The sequence below is a fragment of the Martes martes genome (genome assembly GCF_963455335.1).
Source record: "Martes martes genome assembly, chromosome: 9".
Classification (NCBI taxonomy): Eukaryota; Metazoa; Chordata; class Mammalia; order Carnivora; family Mustelidae; genus Martes; species Martes martes.
The window spans coordinates 66,964,610-66,981,490 of record NC_137896.1 but is presented as its reverse complement, the minus strand read 5'-3'; positions in this window follow the sequence as shown (position 1 = coordinate 66,981,490).

Below are 16,881 nucleotides of genomic sequence, written 5' to 3'. Positions count from 1 at the left end.
ATCATTCTGAACACATGCAAACTCAACCGGAGATCTAAGAAAAGAATAGCTGCAACTCTACAAATAGAAAAGTGACTACTTTCTGCAAGAATGGCAAGATAGAAAAACTTACCTCAAAAAAAGAGAACTAGAGTACTGACTGCTAGGGACCTAATCAGTATGGATATAAGGAAGATGTTGGAACTAGCTTTCAGAATAATGATTATAAAGATACTAGCTGGGCTTGAAAAAAAGCATGGAAGATGCTAGAGAATCCCTTTCTGGAGAAATATTAAGAACTAAAATCTAATCAAGTCAAAATAAAATATCTATTAATGAGCTGCAATTAAAAATGGAGGCTCTAACTGCTAGGATAAATGAGGCAGAAGAAAGAATTAGTGATATAGAAGATAAAATGATAGAGAATAAAGAAACTGAGAAAAAGACAGATAAGTAGGGTGCAGAAACAGGGTATCAGATTGGATAAAAAAGCAATACCCATCGATTTGCTGTCTGCAAGAGACTCATTTTAGACCAAAGACACCTCCAGATTGAAAGGAGGTGGAAAAACCATTTATCATTCTAATGGACATCAAAAGAAAGCTGGATAGCAATCCTTATATAAGACAAATTAGATTTTAAACCAAAGACTGTAATAAAAGTCGAGGGAGGACACTATATCATAATTAAAGGGTCTATCCAACAAGAGGATCTAACCATTGTAAATATTTATGCCCTTAACATGGGAGCAGCCAATTATATAAAGCAATTAATAACAAAATTAAAGAAACACATTGATAATAATACAATCATAATTGGGAACTTTAACACCCCCTTCACTGCAGTGGACAGATCATCTAAGAAGAAGATCAACATGGAAACAATTGCTGTGAAGGATACACTGGACCAGGTGGACTTCACAGATATATTCAGAGGATTTCATCCTAAAACAACAGAATACACATTCTTCTTGAGTGCACATGGAACATTCTCAAGAATAGATCACATACCAGGTCAAAAATCACATCTCGACTGGTACCAAAAGATTGGGATCATTCTCTGCATATTTTCAGACCATGATGCTTTGAAACTCGAACTTGATCACAAGAGGAAATTTGGAAAGAACTCAAATACATGGAGGCTAAAGAGTATCTTGCTAAAGAATGAATGGGCCAACCAGGAAGTTAGAGAAGAATTTAAAAAATTCATGGAAACAAAAGAAATGAAAACACAACAGTTCAAAATCTTTGGGATGCAGCAAAGGCGGTCCTAAAAGGGAAGTATATAGCAATACAAGCCTTTGTTAAGAAACAAGAAAGGATTCAAATACACAACCTAACCTGACCCCTAAAGGAGCTGGAGAATGAAGAGCAAATAAAACCCAAACCCAACAGGAGAAGAGAATTAATTATATTAGCACAGAAATCAGTGAAATAGAAACCAAAAGAACAGAAGAACAGATCAATGAAACTCGGGGCTGGCTCTTTGAAAGAATTAATAAGATTGATAAACTCCTGGCCAGACTTATCAAAAAGAAAAGAGAAAGGGCCCAAATAAATAAAATAATGAATGAAATAGGAGAGATCACAACCAACACCAAAGAAATACAAACAATTATAAGAATATTATGAGCAACTATATGCCAACAAATTAGGCAATCTGGAAGAAATGGATGCATTCCTAGAGACATAAACTACCCAAATTGAAACAGGAAGAAATAGAAAACCTGAACAGACCAATAACCAGCAAGGAAATTGAAGCAGTAATCAAAAATCTTCCAACAAACAAGAGTCCAGGGCTGGGTGGCTTCTCAGGGGAGTTCTACCTGACATTTAAAGAAGAATTAATACCTATTCTTCTGAAGCTGTTTTTAAAAATAGAAATTTAAGGAAAACTTTCAAACTCTTCCTATGAGGCCAACATTACCTTTATCCCCAGACAAAGACCACACCAAAAAGGAGAATTATAGACCAATATCCCTGATGAACATGGATGCAAAAATTCTCACCAAGATACTAGCTGATAGGATCCAACAGTCCATTAGAAGGATTATTCACCACGACCAAGTGGGATTTATCCCAGGACTGCAAGGTTGGTTCAACAACCACAGATCAATCAACATGATACACTACACCAATAAAAGAAAGGACAAGAACCATATGATCCTCTCAATACATGAAGAAAAACCATTTGACAAAGTATAGCATTCTTTCTTGATTAGAACTCTTCACAGTATAGGGATAGAGGGAACATACCTTAATATCATAAAAGCCATACATGAAAAGCCCACAATGAATATCATTCTCAGTGGAGAAAAACTGACAGCCTTTCCCCTAAGGCCAGGACCATGGTGGGGATATCCATTATCACTACCATTGTTCAACATAGTACTAGAAGTCTTAGCCTCAGCAATCAGACAACAAAAAGAAATAAAAGGCAACTGAATTGACAAAGAAGAAGTCAAACTCTCACTCTTCACAGATGACATGATACCTCTATGTGGAAAACCCAAAAGACTCCACCCCAAAGTTGCTAGAACTCATCCAGGAATTCAGCAAAGTGGCAGGATATAAAATCAATGCACAGAAATCGGTTGCATTTCTATACACCAACAATGAGACAGAAGAAAGAGAAATTAAGGAGTTGATCCCCTTACAATTTCACCTCAAACCATAAGATACCCAGGAATAAACCTAACCAAGAGGCAAAGGATCTGTACTCAGAAAACTATAGAATGCTCATGAAAGAATTTTTTTTTGAAGATTTTATTTATTTATTTGACAGAGAGAGAGACAGTGAGAGAGGGAACGCAGAGGGAGTGGAAGAGGGAGAAGCAGGCCCTTTGACTAGCTGGGAACCTGATGTGGGGCTCGATCCCAGGACCCCAAGATCATGACCTGAGCTGAAGGCAGATGCCTAATGACTGAGCCACCCATGCACCCCTCTCATGAAAGAAATGAGGAAGACATGAAGAAATAGAAAAACATTCCATGCTCATGGATTGGAAGAAAAAATAGTGTTAAAATGTCTATGCTACCCAGAGCAATCTATACATTCAATGCAATCCCTATCAAAATACCATCAACTTTTTTTTTGCAGAACTGGAACAAATAATCCTAAAATTTGTATAGTACCAGAAAAAACCCCAAATAGCCAAAGGAATGTTGAAAAAGAAAACCAAAGCTGGTGGCATCACAATCCTGGTCTTCCAGCTCTATTACAAAGCTGTAATCACCAAGACAGTATGGTACTGGCGCAAACACAGACACATAGATCAATGGAACAGAATAGAGAACCCAGAAGTGGACTCTCAACTCTATGGTCAACTAATCTTCGACAAAGCAGCAAAGAATATCCAGTCAAAAAAAGATGGTCTCCTCAACAAAAGGTGTTGGGAAAATTGGACAGCCACATGTAGAAGAATGAAACTGGACCATTTCCTTATACCACACACAAAAATAGACTCAAAATGGATGAAAGACCTAAATGTGAGACAGGAATCCATCAAAATCCTACAGGAGAACACAGGCAGCAACCTCTGTGATGGTGGTTGCAGCACACATCTCCAAAGGCAAGGGAAACAAAGGCAAAAATGAACTATTGGGATAAAAGCTTTTGCACAACAAAGGAAACAGTCAACAAAACCAAAGACAACCGACCGAATGGGAGAAGATATTGGCAAAGTCTTATCAGATAAAGGACTAGCATTCAAAATCTATAAAGAACTTATCAAATTCAACATCCAAAGAACAAATAATCCAATCAAGAAATGGGCAGAAGACAGGAACAGACACTTCTCCAAAGAAAACATCCAAATGGCCAACAGACACATGAAAAAATGCTCCACATCTCTTGGCATCAGGGAAATACAAATCAAAACCACAATGGGATACCACCTCACACCAGTCAGAATGGCTAAAATTAATAAGTCAGGAAACAACAGATGTTGGTGAGGATGCAGAGAAAGGGGAATCCTCTTACACTGCTGGTGGGACTGCAAGCTGGTGCAGGCACTCTGGAAAACAGTACGGGGGCTCCTCAGAAATTTGAAAATAGAGCTATGCTATAATACAGCAATTGCACTACTAGGGATTTACCCTGGAGATACAAATGTAGTGATCTAAAGGGGCACCTGCACCCCAATGTTTATAGCAGCAGTGTCCACAATAGCCAAACTATGGAAAGAGCCCAGATGTCCACTGACAGATGAGTGGATAAAGAAGATGTGATATATATATATATCTCAGCCATCAAAAAATGTAATCTTGCCATTTGCAACGACATGGATGGAACTAGAGGGTATTACGCTAAGCGAAATAAGTCGATCAGAGAAAGGTGATTATCATATGATCTCACTCATGTAGAATGTACGAAACAAACAGAGGTTCATAGGGGAAGAGAGTTAAAAATAAAACAAGATGAAATCAGAGAGGGAGACAAACCATAAGAGACTCTTAATCACAAGAAACAAACTGAGGGTTGCTGGTAGGGAAGAGGATAGGGGGATGGAGTAACTGGGTGATGGACATTAAGGAGGGCACATAATGTAATGAGCACTTGGTATTATATAAGACTGAGGTGGCTCAGGCATCTAAGCGTCTGCCTTTGGTTCAGGTCATGATCCTAGGGATCAAGCCCCACCTCAGGCTCCATGTTCAGTGTGGAATCTGCTGGAGATTCTCTCTCCTTCTCCCCCTCCTGCTTGTGCTCTCCTGCCCTCAAATAAATAAATAAATCTTAAAAAATAAAGTTCCTTAGATGATTCCAGCCTGCACCCAGGGCTGAGCAGCACACACTAGCTAGCAAGGTCTTGAAAGAGAGAGACATGGCTTCTTCATCTCTCTTCCCTAACACAACAGCACTCTGCACATAAAAAGGCTGCACATGCACCTGTGCTGGACTAATAACACTGAGTGATGGACATTCACATGAAGAGTGATGGCATCCACTGAAGCCTGCTGGGCTGAATGATATGTAGTGAAATGGAAGCAGGACGACTCTTACTCCACAAAAATAAAATAAATACACATGCAACGGAAGAGGACTGGAAGTTTACACGTCAAAGGGTTATTGTGAGTTAGCTCACAATGAGTGAGTGGCAAAGTTATGGGGGGAGGGTTTTTGGAGTAGACTGCCTGTGAGAATTCATGTAGTTCCCATGTCATTCTACAACTCTGGGCCTCAGTTTCCTCATCTGTAAATCAGGGGGAATAATGGGGCAAACCTACATCGTAGTTTGTCAAAGGAAAGCTGGGAAGCTTTAAAAAACAAAAGAAGAAATTTACTTGCAAAGAGTGCAAGAGAATCAGATTTCAGGAACGGCTCTCCAAATATGAAAGCTGAACAATAACATTTAAGTAAGTAAGTGAACACACACACACACACACACACACACACACACACACATACACAATTACCAAGGCTACCAGAGTGGGTTGAATGGCACCCCCCAAAAGATATGTCCATGTCCTCACCCCAGACCTTGTGAATGTGACTTTATTTGGAAAAAGGGTCTTTGCAGATGTAACAATTTTAACATCTCAAGGTGAGATAATCCTGGATTATCCTGATGGGCCCTAAATCCAATGACAAGTGTCTTTGTGACAGACAGGAAAGAACAAGACAAGGCAGGCACAGAAGGCAGGCTGTGTGAGGACACAGGCAGAAACTGGAGGGATGCAGCCACAAGCCAGGAATGCCTGGAACCACCTAAAGCCAGCAAAGGCGAGGATGGATTTTCTCCTAGTGCCTTCAAAGGCAGCGTGGTCCTGCTGATCCTCAATATTGGACACCATGGAGATTAATTATGATAGAAGAGCCATGAGTGCCTGAACCAGTTTCTCTGGGTCAGAATACAAGAAACCTCAGTTAAAATTCCCTGTTTCATTCCACCTCCCTTGTAGTCCTGTGACTCTGCTTCATTTCTCTGGGTGGGAGATGGATTCTGGCATCTGCCATTTCCCCTCTTTTTCATGAGAACATTTTGTTTTTATAGAAAGATTCAGGAGTGTGGCTGGGAGGTGGAAAAGCCCAGCCTGGAGCAAAAGTGAGCAAGGTCTAGTGGAAAAGGAGAGGAAAAAAGGGACCGTGTCAAAGGACGTCAAGGAGCAAGCTGCGAGCAGGGAACGACAGGGGCCCATGGGGATTTGTGTGCCCTGTGGCCAATCCCACAGGAGCAAGGCTGGACTGGGTAAAGTCCATTGGAATCCGATGTGACAAGTGTGCACATGAGCAAGAGGCTGGGAACACAGTTGCAGGAAGCCTGGAGCCTGGCATGGGTGTAGAGCAGCCTTGGGCTGTTCCTTGGGGTCAAACATCTGGACGTTTTCCAGAAGTTCGTTCGTTCGTTCGTTCATTCATTTATTCATTTACTCATTCATCCAGTAAGCATTTCATTCATTGAGTCCCAAAATATTGATTGAGCAACTACTATGTCCTAGCCCGGGTGCTGAAGCTGTAGCAGGGAACAAAACAGACAAAAATCTCTGCCCTTAAGGAGCTTGTTTTCTAGTGGGGAAGACAGATGACAAGCAAGATAAATGACTGAAAATTCAGTGGGTTACACAGTGATGTGTGCTAAGGAGAAAAACGAAGTGGGGAAGGAGGATAGAAGTGAAGAGGGAGCTGTGATCTTAGCCCCACGGAAGGCCTCACAGAGAAGTGACACTTGGATAAGCACCCGAGGGTATGTGGTGAGGTAGGGAATCATGCACGTGTCTGGGGAAACATCTGTTGAGCTCCTGAAGAAGCACAGTCTCCATGGGCAGGAGCAGGGAGGGCATGAGCCCCTTGAAAATCCAGCCACATGAGGACCCAGCACTTGGGTTTTTATTCTGCAAAGGGAAATGCAAAGGGTGCCCCTCATGTATTTATAAATGAAAACAGAGGATGGTAATAAACTGCATTCAGTAAATACAAAACATAGAGTTTCAAAGTCATCATCTTATTGCATCTTCTTTCTAAAAAATTATCTATGTAAATTATAGAGCATAGTGCAGAACAAGACCTTAGCAACCATCTGGTATTAGTGTTTTCCAAACGTGCTGGAAGCTAAGAATCCAGTGGATCCTGTGGTTTAAAGATACAGATGCCAGCCTCCCCTGACATCCAGGCAAGGGGCGTGGGGTTCTGTGCAGTTAACCAGAGTGCCTGTTGATGTTGTGACAGGCAAGCTCAGGAGACACAGACAGCTCAGTATCATTTTCACAAATGAGGAAATCAAGGCCCCGAGAGGGGATGTCTTGCTCAAAGTAGATCTGACAGGCAGAGCCAGAAATAATGGTCAGATTTCCCAACTCTTTCAGATCAAAGTTTTGCACAGTATCAAGATTGCTTATGATGTTTAAACTCGGGATGTGACAAGACACAATTCATAAACAAACACCCAGGCAGATACTTGTTGGGGGAAGCAGATATGCCTAGGATGAATAAGTGGCTCACCAAACTCAGTATGGAGCATTCTTGCAGCCAGATCCGCAGGGGAAATGGCCTGGGGGGATTCCATTCACAGGGTGCAAGAAAATGATACCTAATAACTTCATTTGATAAGAAAAGATTTTCCCTTTAACAAACACATTTTAAAACCCTTCAAACCTCCAGTCTCCTATTATGGCAATTACAGGAGAAAAGGGAAAGAGAGGAAGGAGAAGATGGCCAGCGGAGAGGTCTACCTCTCCAGTCAGTGAGAAATAGTTCTTCCATGTAATGGCCCTTAGGTGGTCCATCTGGAGTTCAAACCCAGAACTCGATGGGCCAGAAAGAGCTGCGTTTGAAGGGACTTCAGGACGGACTTCTTGTAAACAGGTCTTTCTCTGATGTTGCGCAGTGTTCTTCACAGAAATGGGCTGAGGGCCCTGAAGAGAAGATGTGACCTCGGACCTTTTGTGGCCCCAGCTGAAAAGAGGAAGAATAAAGTGATGGCCCCTGCAGGAGCCGGTGGGATTCCTGCCTAAGGCCCCTTGCAGTTGTGACATGGGACCCACAGCCCTGCTGGGCTGGGCAGCAGCTTACTGGGTTTCCTGTGTGTGCGTGAGGGTGTGTACAGTGTGTGTGACAAGCACCCTGCCACACGTATGGGAACTCACACACGACACGGCTCCTGCATTGTGTGGCTGTGGAACCACATCTGTGATTGTAGCTGCTCGGGCAAACTGGCCTCTTGAGGAAAGAAGTTTCTCTTTCCAGGCCTGCTGTATGGGCCTGCAAGGAGACACACAACTGCCCTTGTTGTTTGTTCTTCCTGTTGGGGACAAAAGGCCTTTTGGTTGCTGTGGAATGTACAGAAAATTCTGTGCCGCAGGGCTGCTGGCCCTGGACTGGAACCCCGCAAAAGGAGATCAGTTTGGGAGGGGGTAGCTGTCTGCTTCTACCTGCAGCTCCCCTACCCTGCTCTGGGCCAGCCTGCCAGCTGCCTGTGTGACTGTGGAGTGCTGAGCGGGTCTCCTGGTGTGCGTCCCCACAGTGGCCTGCAACAGCCCATTCTCACTGTGGCCCTCAACTTCTGATGGCCTGTGGCAAGTGGGTGTGGTATCAGGCATGGGGCTTTGCTCCCTCATTCCGCCCCTGTCAGCTCTCCACGCTGCAGTGGTGTTACCTTCACTTTGAAGCTAAAGGGACTCGTCTTCGGACAGGGAGGTCAGGGGAAGACAGAGCTGAAATGGAGGAGCCAGGTAACTACAAGGAGGAGAACAAACACAAGAGGGACAACTAGGCTTCAAATCATGGTGCATACACTTTTATTCAGTGTTTAAACAGAACAACAAAAAATGCAACTGATGCTTTGGTGGAGGCAGGCAGCGGAGGGGGGTGGGGGGTGGGTGGGGATGAAGTAGTGCCACAAATCTTAATAGTGGTGCAAGTGGTCTTTTTTCATGCTATTTACATCCCTGGGTTTTTCCACTGTTACAGAGCTGGGAGACTGACTGCAGGGAAACCTGTTGCCAAATGCTGTGGGGCTGGGCTATTTCCCAGGATGCTATTGTCTGCATTTTTCCAGGGTTGGACAATTCATAGGCTGCTGAAGCCATTGGGTGTTCATCTTTGCTCTAGTTCGTTTGTTTGTTTTGAAAGATTTCATTTATTTATTGACACAGAGAGAGAGAGAGAGATCACAAGTAGGCAGGCAGAGAGAAGGGGAAGCAGGCTCCCTGATGAGCAGTGGGCCCGATGTGGGGCTGGATCCCAGAACTCTGGGATCATGACCTGAGCCGAAGGCAGAGGCTTAACCCACTGAACCACCCGGGCACCCCATGGGTTTGATGTTAATACTAAACTGCTTGAGAACTTCCCATGTGTTTTTGTTTAATATCTTTGTTTAGATGTTTCATCTCCACTCAGATGGCAGGCTCTTGTTAAAATCTTGTTAATTCTTAGCTTGACGCATTTTCCCTGTTCTTTCCCCTCTAGTGTCATTCTCTATGTATGTTGAAGTAGGGGCTGGTGAATAAGGAAACCACCCTCAACTGGACCCGGGAGACCAACAGGAAGATGGATTCTCTATGGGCTGTGTAGGTCACTGCCACGGGGCCATGAGCACAGGAGCCCTGATGGTGTATGGAAGAATGAAGCCAGTTCACAACAGACCTGTTGACCCTGAGAAAAATCACACACAGATCGCACACACTATCACCACCCCCTAACACAGTAGTTCTAAGCTTACTGAACAATTTTGACCCTAAGGGGACAAATGGCAATATCTGAAGACATGTTTTTGGGTCACAACTGGGTGGAGAGGACAACTGGTGGTAAGGGTATTATTGGCATCTAGTGGGTGGAAACCAGGGATGCTGCTAACCATCCCCAACTAGAAGAGAGTTCCATCTTCTCTCCTCTACTTCCCACACAGAAAGAATGATCTGGTTCAAAATGTCAATAGTGCCGAGGTTGAGGAACCCTAAGTTAAGCTGATTCAGCAGTCAACCCCTCCATTATACATGACCCTAACCTACATTTGATCTGCATGGCCCAGAGATGGGAATTTTATAGATTTCCAGCTCTTTTGATCAGATCAGCAGCTACTAATTTTTCATATAAAAAGTATGTGCTGACATACGTGGATAAATAATAATGTAATGCTGCCAAACTGCATGTCCAGCAGCAGACCAGCAGGAACCAAGGCTGACATTCTTCATTTCCCCCATGTCAGAACAAGAGTTTTACCAGTCTAGGGGAATCTGGAGGAGTGGCCCAGCCCAAACTTTATAACTTTATGACCTTATGACATTCTACTCTCTTTGATTATACTGCACAGTTTGAGCTGACAAATCTGTGTATGTGTGTGTGTGTGTGTGTGTGAGAGAGAGAGAGAGAGAGAGAGAGGGTCACACAGTTGGAGAGAAAGAACTTTAAAAAGGAAAAGAATGAGCCATGTGTCAGGAGTGAGTGTGAATTGCAGTTCTCTTATGTCCTAGCTATGAAACCATAGGCAATCTCTTTACCTTGCAGAGCCTTAGCTCAGTTTTTCATCTGTAAAGTGGGACGATAACACGTGTCTGACTATGGTTCTAGTGAGGATTACCTAATGCAAATTGGCTGGCACAGTGTGGTAAATTGGCAAACTTACAATAAATGTTATTTTTCTCTGTGTCACTTTCCTTCCTTTCTCAGCCAACAATGATATGATAATAATAACACTAGTAATAACAGTAACAATACCAATATTATATAATACTATGTAAGAATCTTCATATTTACTTGAGTTTCATCAGTCCCTTTAGAGTAGCTGAAGTAAAGTAAATCCCATTTCTCAGATGAAGGGACAACTCCAAGGGCAGTGCTGCAGTGAAGTAATAGAAATAATATAGTTATAATTGCTTAGAGGTCCTGTCTGCAAATCTCAAAATGGGTTGTTTTCCTGCAACTAGCTTTCCTTTTTCTATACCTTTCCCCCCACTCTTTTTCTTTTTTTTTTATCCTTTTCATTAAAAAAAAAAAACTTTTTTCTTTAAGATTTTATTTATTTATTTATTTTAGAAGGGAAAGAGAGAGAGTGTGTGTGTGTACGTATGAGAGAACGGGGAGTGGGGGAAGGGCAGGGAGGGCAGGATAGAGAGAATCCCAAGCCGACTGAGCTGAGCACAGAGTCCAATGCAGGGCTCGATCTCAGGACTGTGAAATTATGACCTGAGCTGAAATCAAGTCAGATGCTTAACCAACTGAGCCACCAGGCACCCTCTTTTCTGTTTCCTTCCTTCCTTCCTTTCCTCCTTCCTTCCTTCCTTCCTTCCTTCCCTCTTTCCTTCCTCCATCCCATTTACAGGTGAGTGGGAAGGAGCATTATGTTCCTATACATTCTTTCCTTAGGCAATCTCAACCACACACTGGTCTGTAATTACCATCTATATGTAGATGACTCACACAAAGGTTTTTAGAGCTCTCCTCTGAGTTCTAAGTGGGTACATCCAGCTAGCTTCCCATTTATTCACCATCAACACTTGGAGTTCTCAAATGTTCCCCAAGATCAACATATGCAAATCTAATCCTGTAGTTCTGCTTCAAACCTTTCAATACTTCCCATTGTCCCAAAGAAAAGGATGAAACTAACATAGCCTAACATATTGTTGTGTGCCATTTTGCCCCTGTTACCTCTCTGGCATCACCTATGGAAACCCACTTAGAATCCCAGAAATGGTGTGAAGATTATTTTAAGCTGAAGATATTTGAGATTCAATAGATGCAGAAAGAAGCCTTCTTAGAGCTTTCCTTATCTGACTAAATATAGAAACTTTTGGGAGATGGGGATGCTACAAATTCCCTCTTCAGGGTGACTTTTGCTCCTGGGAAGGAGATCAAGAGTTAACCTACCATAAATCTCTTTCTGGGGGAGTTTTAGGACCATGAAAAAGTCAGAAAGACCACTTGTACATGCATGTACAAGCATTATCACAAACTCTCTCATCTCCTATTTCTCACCTCCTTCTAGAAACCCATTTGTCTCTTCTAAAGAAACTTATTTTTTTCTTCTCAGAGAGGTCTTCTCCCCATCTGTTTTCCCTACTAAATGAGGTTTATAAGCCTCTGACTTTAACTATTTATCGAGCTACTTCTTTTGTAAGCTCCCGTATATATATATGAATAATTTTTTCTCCTGTTTTCTTTTGCTAGTTTAATTCACAAGCCCCTAGTACTTAAACTAAGAAGGTAGAGAAAAAATTTTCCTCCGTGACATGCTGTTGATCTCTGTGTTCAACTACACTGGCTTTCTTTTAGTTCTATGCTTCTTCCTTGTATAGACTCCTGCCTATACTTTTTCCTCTTCTGGGAATGTTTTTCCTTTTCCTTGGCACTTATTTAATTATCCTCATCTTTCAGAACTCAGTTCAAGTAGCACCTCCCTAAAGACCATCTTTGAGCTTCCTATTTTAAGTTCTCAGGGCACCCTGTAACAGTCCTTTGTAGCACTGGTTACAGTCACAATGAAAATTTGTAGGCTTATTTAATTAAAGTCTTCTGCCTCAGTGTAAGCTTCTTGGTGGTAGAGATCCTGTCTAATATTGCTCACCCTGTATTCTAAGTTCCTGGCATAAAGTGGGCTCCCCAGAAAAACAAGTTACTAAATGAATGAATTCACAAAAGTCCATGTATGACAGATAAGAACCTCCAAGATACCCCTTTCAAACAAAGACACATGGAGCCCCTACATCACAGTTCTTGAAGGCCATTCAGATAATTGGGACAAAGCAATCTCAAAATAGCCAAAGCTACTGTGGAAAAAGTTTTTTACTCTATAGGGACAAATGTCCTGGTCATGGATTAGAAGACAGTTTATCTGAGAAAGGTTGACCCAAAAAAACCATCCTGTAACATGCAACATGCATGAGGGGACCAGATCAAATCTAAAAATAGTTTTATCACTGGAATTGGAAACACTCTAGTGAGGAGTCAGCCTCTCTTCCTGCAACCACTACCCCTATGTGATGAGGGAGCGGGAGGCTGGCTGAGGACAAAGCAAAAGCTGGCACCTTGCACCCCCTCTCCATCCGCTCCCCTCGGTGATGTGTGTGGCATTCCTCAGGTACCCCTGACTGCCAAAACAAATAGTTAACTTGCTGAGATCACAATCCCACAAGACAGGAGTCTCCCTTGGTTTAACAAAGAAGTTACATTATCAATAGCACAATTTCCAGAGGCAAATGACTCAGTTCCTCAAGCCTTAATGTTACCCTCCCCTCCATAAACAAAACTGAAGGAGGCTGGGGTAGAAGGAAGTTAAGTTTCTTCTATACCTAAATCTCACTAACAAAGATGCTTGATAGCAGGATTATGACATTCCACCAGGAATCTCCCAACCATCTTGATGTTAATGGCTTGCCAAAAGACAACATTGATCAAGCCTCTGCTATCCCTGCGCCTTGGAGGCCTCCTTTAGCATATGAAAGCTCCGTTGAAACCTCCCTTTCTCTCACCTTCCCCCAACCGCAGGGTACATAACCTGCCATCCCTCACAACCCGGGGCAGCAGCTCTTCCTGCCCACGGGTCCTGTCCCCGTGCTTTAATAAACCACCATTTTGCACCAAAGATGTCTCAAGAATTCTTTCTTGGTCATCGGCTCCGGACCTCAGCCCACTGAACCTCACCCAGGTTCTAGAACTTCATCATATGGAGACTTTTACCCTTTTTATTGAACTACAAAATCCTAGGATGGTAGTGCTAAGACACAATCTGATGTACTGCTCTCATTTTAAAATGAGAAAATTAGGTCCAAAGAGGCTTAGCAACTTCTCCCATATTACCCAGGTAGACTTTTGCAGAACCAGGGCTCAGACAGGTACTGTGGGCTTCTCCTCCACAGTGATGGTTGGGTTTGATACATCCTAGGTTTTAGACAACTTGGGTACTGAAGACCCTGAAAGATTTATATTTTTGTGTGTCACCCAAATGGAAGGCAAGAGAGGTGGGTTTATTTTCCATTTCTTTGGTCCACTGTCAACAGGAGCAAATGTTTGGGTAGGGGGAATTCTAGCCAACCACTCAGTCTAGTGGAAGAATATCTGGAGTGTAGGGTGGGCTATGACAGCATGGAGGGCAGGAGCTTGGATTCTGAGGTTTGGTCTTAGCTTGGCCACATGATAGCTTGGGCTATCTCCTGGACAACACAATTCTTTCTCTTAATATTTGTTAAATGGGTTAATACTTGGGCTACAGGTTATTGTGAGACCCAAATACGATAATGCACTAAGACGTTTAACCCAATGTCTGGCATCTGGTGGTCAATAAATGGAGGTCTTGTTCATTGCCATCCTAATTCCAACTCATAAACCCTTATGGAACGTCTGCTTTAAAGGCAAGCAGTTGGGGGCGTAGAGTAATTACTTGGGAGGGGAAATTCACCCTCCTTCCAAATAACACACTCTTTAGATATGTTAATATATTTAATCAGGTTGCAGTCAAGCCGGGCTGGGCTGCTGAGCCTCTTTCAGTGACTTTGGATATCTACTCTCTGATCCATTAGTCACAGGGTTTACGGTTCACGATCTGGAGCAATCCTACTTCCCTCATGCCCAAATTCTCTAGTAGCTTATTCGTGTAACACTGATCACTGACAAGGAGTAGTCATGTTTAGGAGAAGATGAAGGGTTCCTCTTTTAAGTCTCTGGGACTATGGTATAAAAATTATTTCAAGTTGGAATGGAAATATTTTGAGTTCCTGAAATCCCTTATCTGCCTAAATGCAGAGCCTCCCCAAAGAACTCAATTGGTATAAATCCTCTCCCCAGGAGCCACTCTAATCTTCCCAGAGAAGTCAGCACCATGCCCAAACAGACATTGTCACAAAACTAGCCTGTCTCCCATCCTCTCCCTCAAGGGCCCATTTATTTTTCCCATATCATGCCCTTCTCCCTCTCTTCTGTTTCATCTCTTCATATTGATGAAGTTCTAGAACCTAAGTGAGGTTCGGTGGGCTGAGGTCCAGAGCCGATGACCAAGAAAGAATTCTTGAGACATCTTTGGTGCAAAATGGTGGTTTATTAAAGCACGGGGACAGGACCCGTGGGCAGGAAGAGCTGCTGCCCCGGGTTGTGAGGGATGGCAGGTTATGTACCCTGCGGTTGGGGGAAGGTGAGAGAAAGGGAGGTTTCAATGGAACTTTCATATGCTAAAGGAGGCCTCCAAGGTGCAGGGATACCAGAGGCTTGATCAATGTTGTGTTTTGGCAAGCCATTAACATCAATCTTGATGTTAATGGCTTGTTGGGAGATTCCTGGTGGAATGTCATAATCCTGCTATCAAGCGTCTTTGTTAGTGAGATTTAGGTATAGAAGAAACTTAACTTCACTTACATTTCCTTCTACCCCAGCCTCCTTCAGTTTTGTTTATGGAGGGGAGGGTGACATTAAGGCTTGAGGAACTGAGTCATTTGCCTAATGTAACTTCTTTGTTAAACCAAGGGACACTCCGGTCTTGCGGGATTGTGATCTCAGCAAGTTAACTATTTGTTTTGGCAGTCAGGGGTACCTGAGGAATGCCACACACATCACCGAGGGGAGCGGATGGAGAGGGGGTTCAAGGTGCCAGCTTTTGCTTTGTCCTCAGCCAGCCTCCCGCTCCCTCATCAATATGGTATGTAATCTCCGAATTCTAATGGCTCCTTTGAATCACACTGCTTTGTGAACTCCCATACTTTCATGATTAAAATGATATTTTCTCTTGCTAATCTCTCCTGTCAGTTTAATTCACAGATCCCAAGCTTTAAATTTAATAGGGTAGAGGTAAAGTTTTTCTCCCCCAACAAGATCATGGTAACAGCATGCCATAATAAACCAAAAACAAAAACAAACAAAAAAGCATAAAATAAGCATAAGAAGGTATACTTTATTCTAACTATTTTGGTGTGTTTTTTTCCCCCTATCAAACATTAGATTCCTTCGAAAGCATTTTCTTTGGTGCCCCTACTTTACTAGTGCCTGAACACACCCGCCTATTGGATAATCTAGCCCTGGACATCATTATTAGTCTTAATTTTACAGAGTAAGAAGGAAAGGCTAGGAGTTCAGGGCACATTATTGGCAAGGAGTGGGCTGAGGATAGTCGCAGCCTGTTGAAGGAGTCAAAGCTACTACACGTTACAAATGAAGCCTTTGGACTCTTTTCAGTTCTCTGGGCACTGAGACAAACATTTTTGGGCATGAAACTTTAGGCACATGCATCCCCTAATAGGGGATAGGTTTTTAGCAGTGGAATGTTGAAGTCGAAGCCAATGAACACTTTCAACATCTGACTGTTTTAAAATTATCTGGTGATTTTTTTTCTCATTTCTAAGGAAGCAGAAAATCTACCACTTGAAGTTCCTTTTACTTGTGGTTGTTACTTCTACTTTCCAGAAATGAAACTTTGCTCAGGGAAAATGGTACAAAACTTGGAAATAAGGCAGAGAAGTGATGTTTTAATATCATCTGAGAATGTGTCCTAACAGGCCAAACTAGGGCTTGAGTTTGAAAGGAATTCAAACTAATTCGCTGAGGAATATAACTTCATTTGATGGACAATTGACGATCATTGTCATTTTAACAATTTCACAGTTTTGGAGGTCCTGCCCCCTCACAAGGACTGCCTAAAACAGACAGTAGGCCCTAGATCAAGAACCTCACAGAAAGCGTAAGTTTGAGATACTTTGTGCCTCCCTGGCCTTCTGATTGCTTCAGCCAACTGATGTGGGAAACAAAGGCAGAAGAGAAATTATTAAATTTCCTTACTCCCTACAGCCCTCTGACAGGTTCTTGAAACAGACAGAATGACCTTCCCCTAGGGATTCAACTGCCTCAATGTTAATACTTTGTTAAAGGCAAAAGATAATCCTAGTCTAACCCTCCCCTGTCCTGCTCCAGGATGCTGTGAGCCTACTTTACCATATAAAAATCCCTTTAGAAATTTCCTGTATCTTTAAACCCTCCAAGATACACATT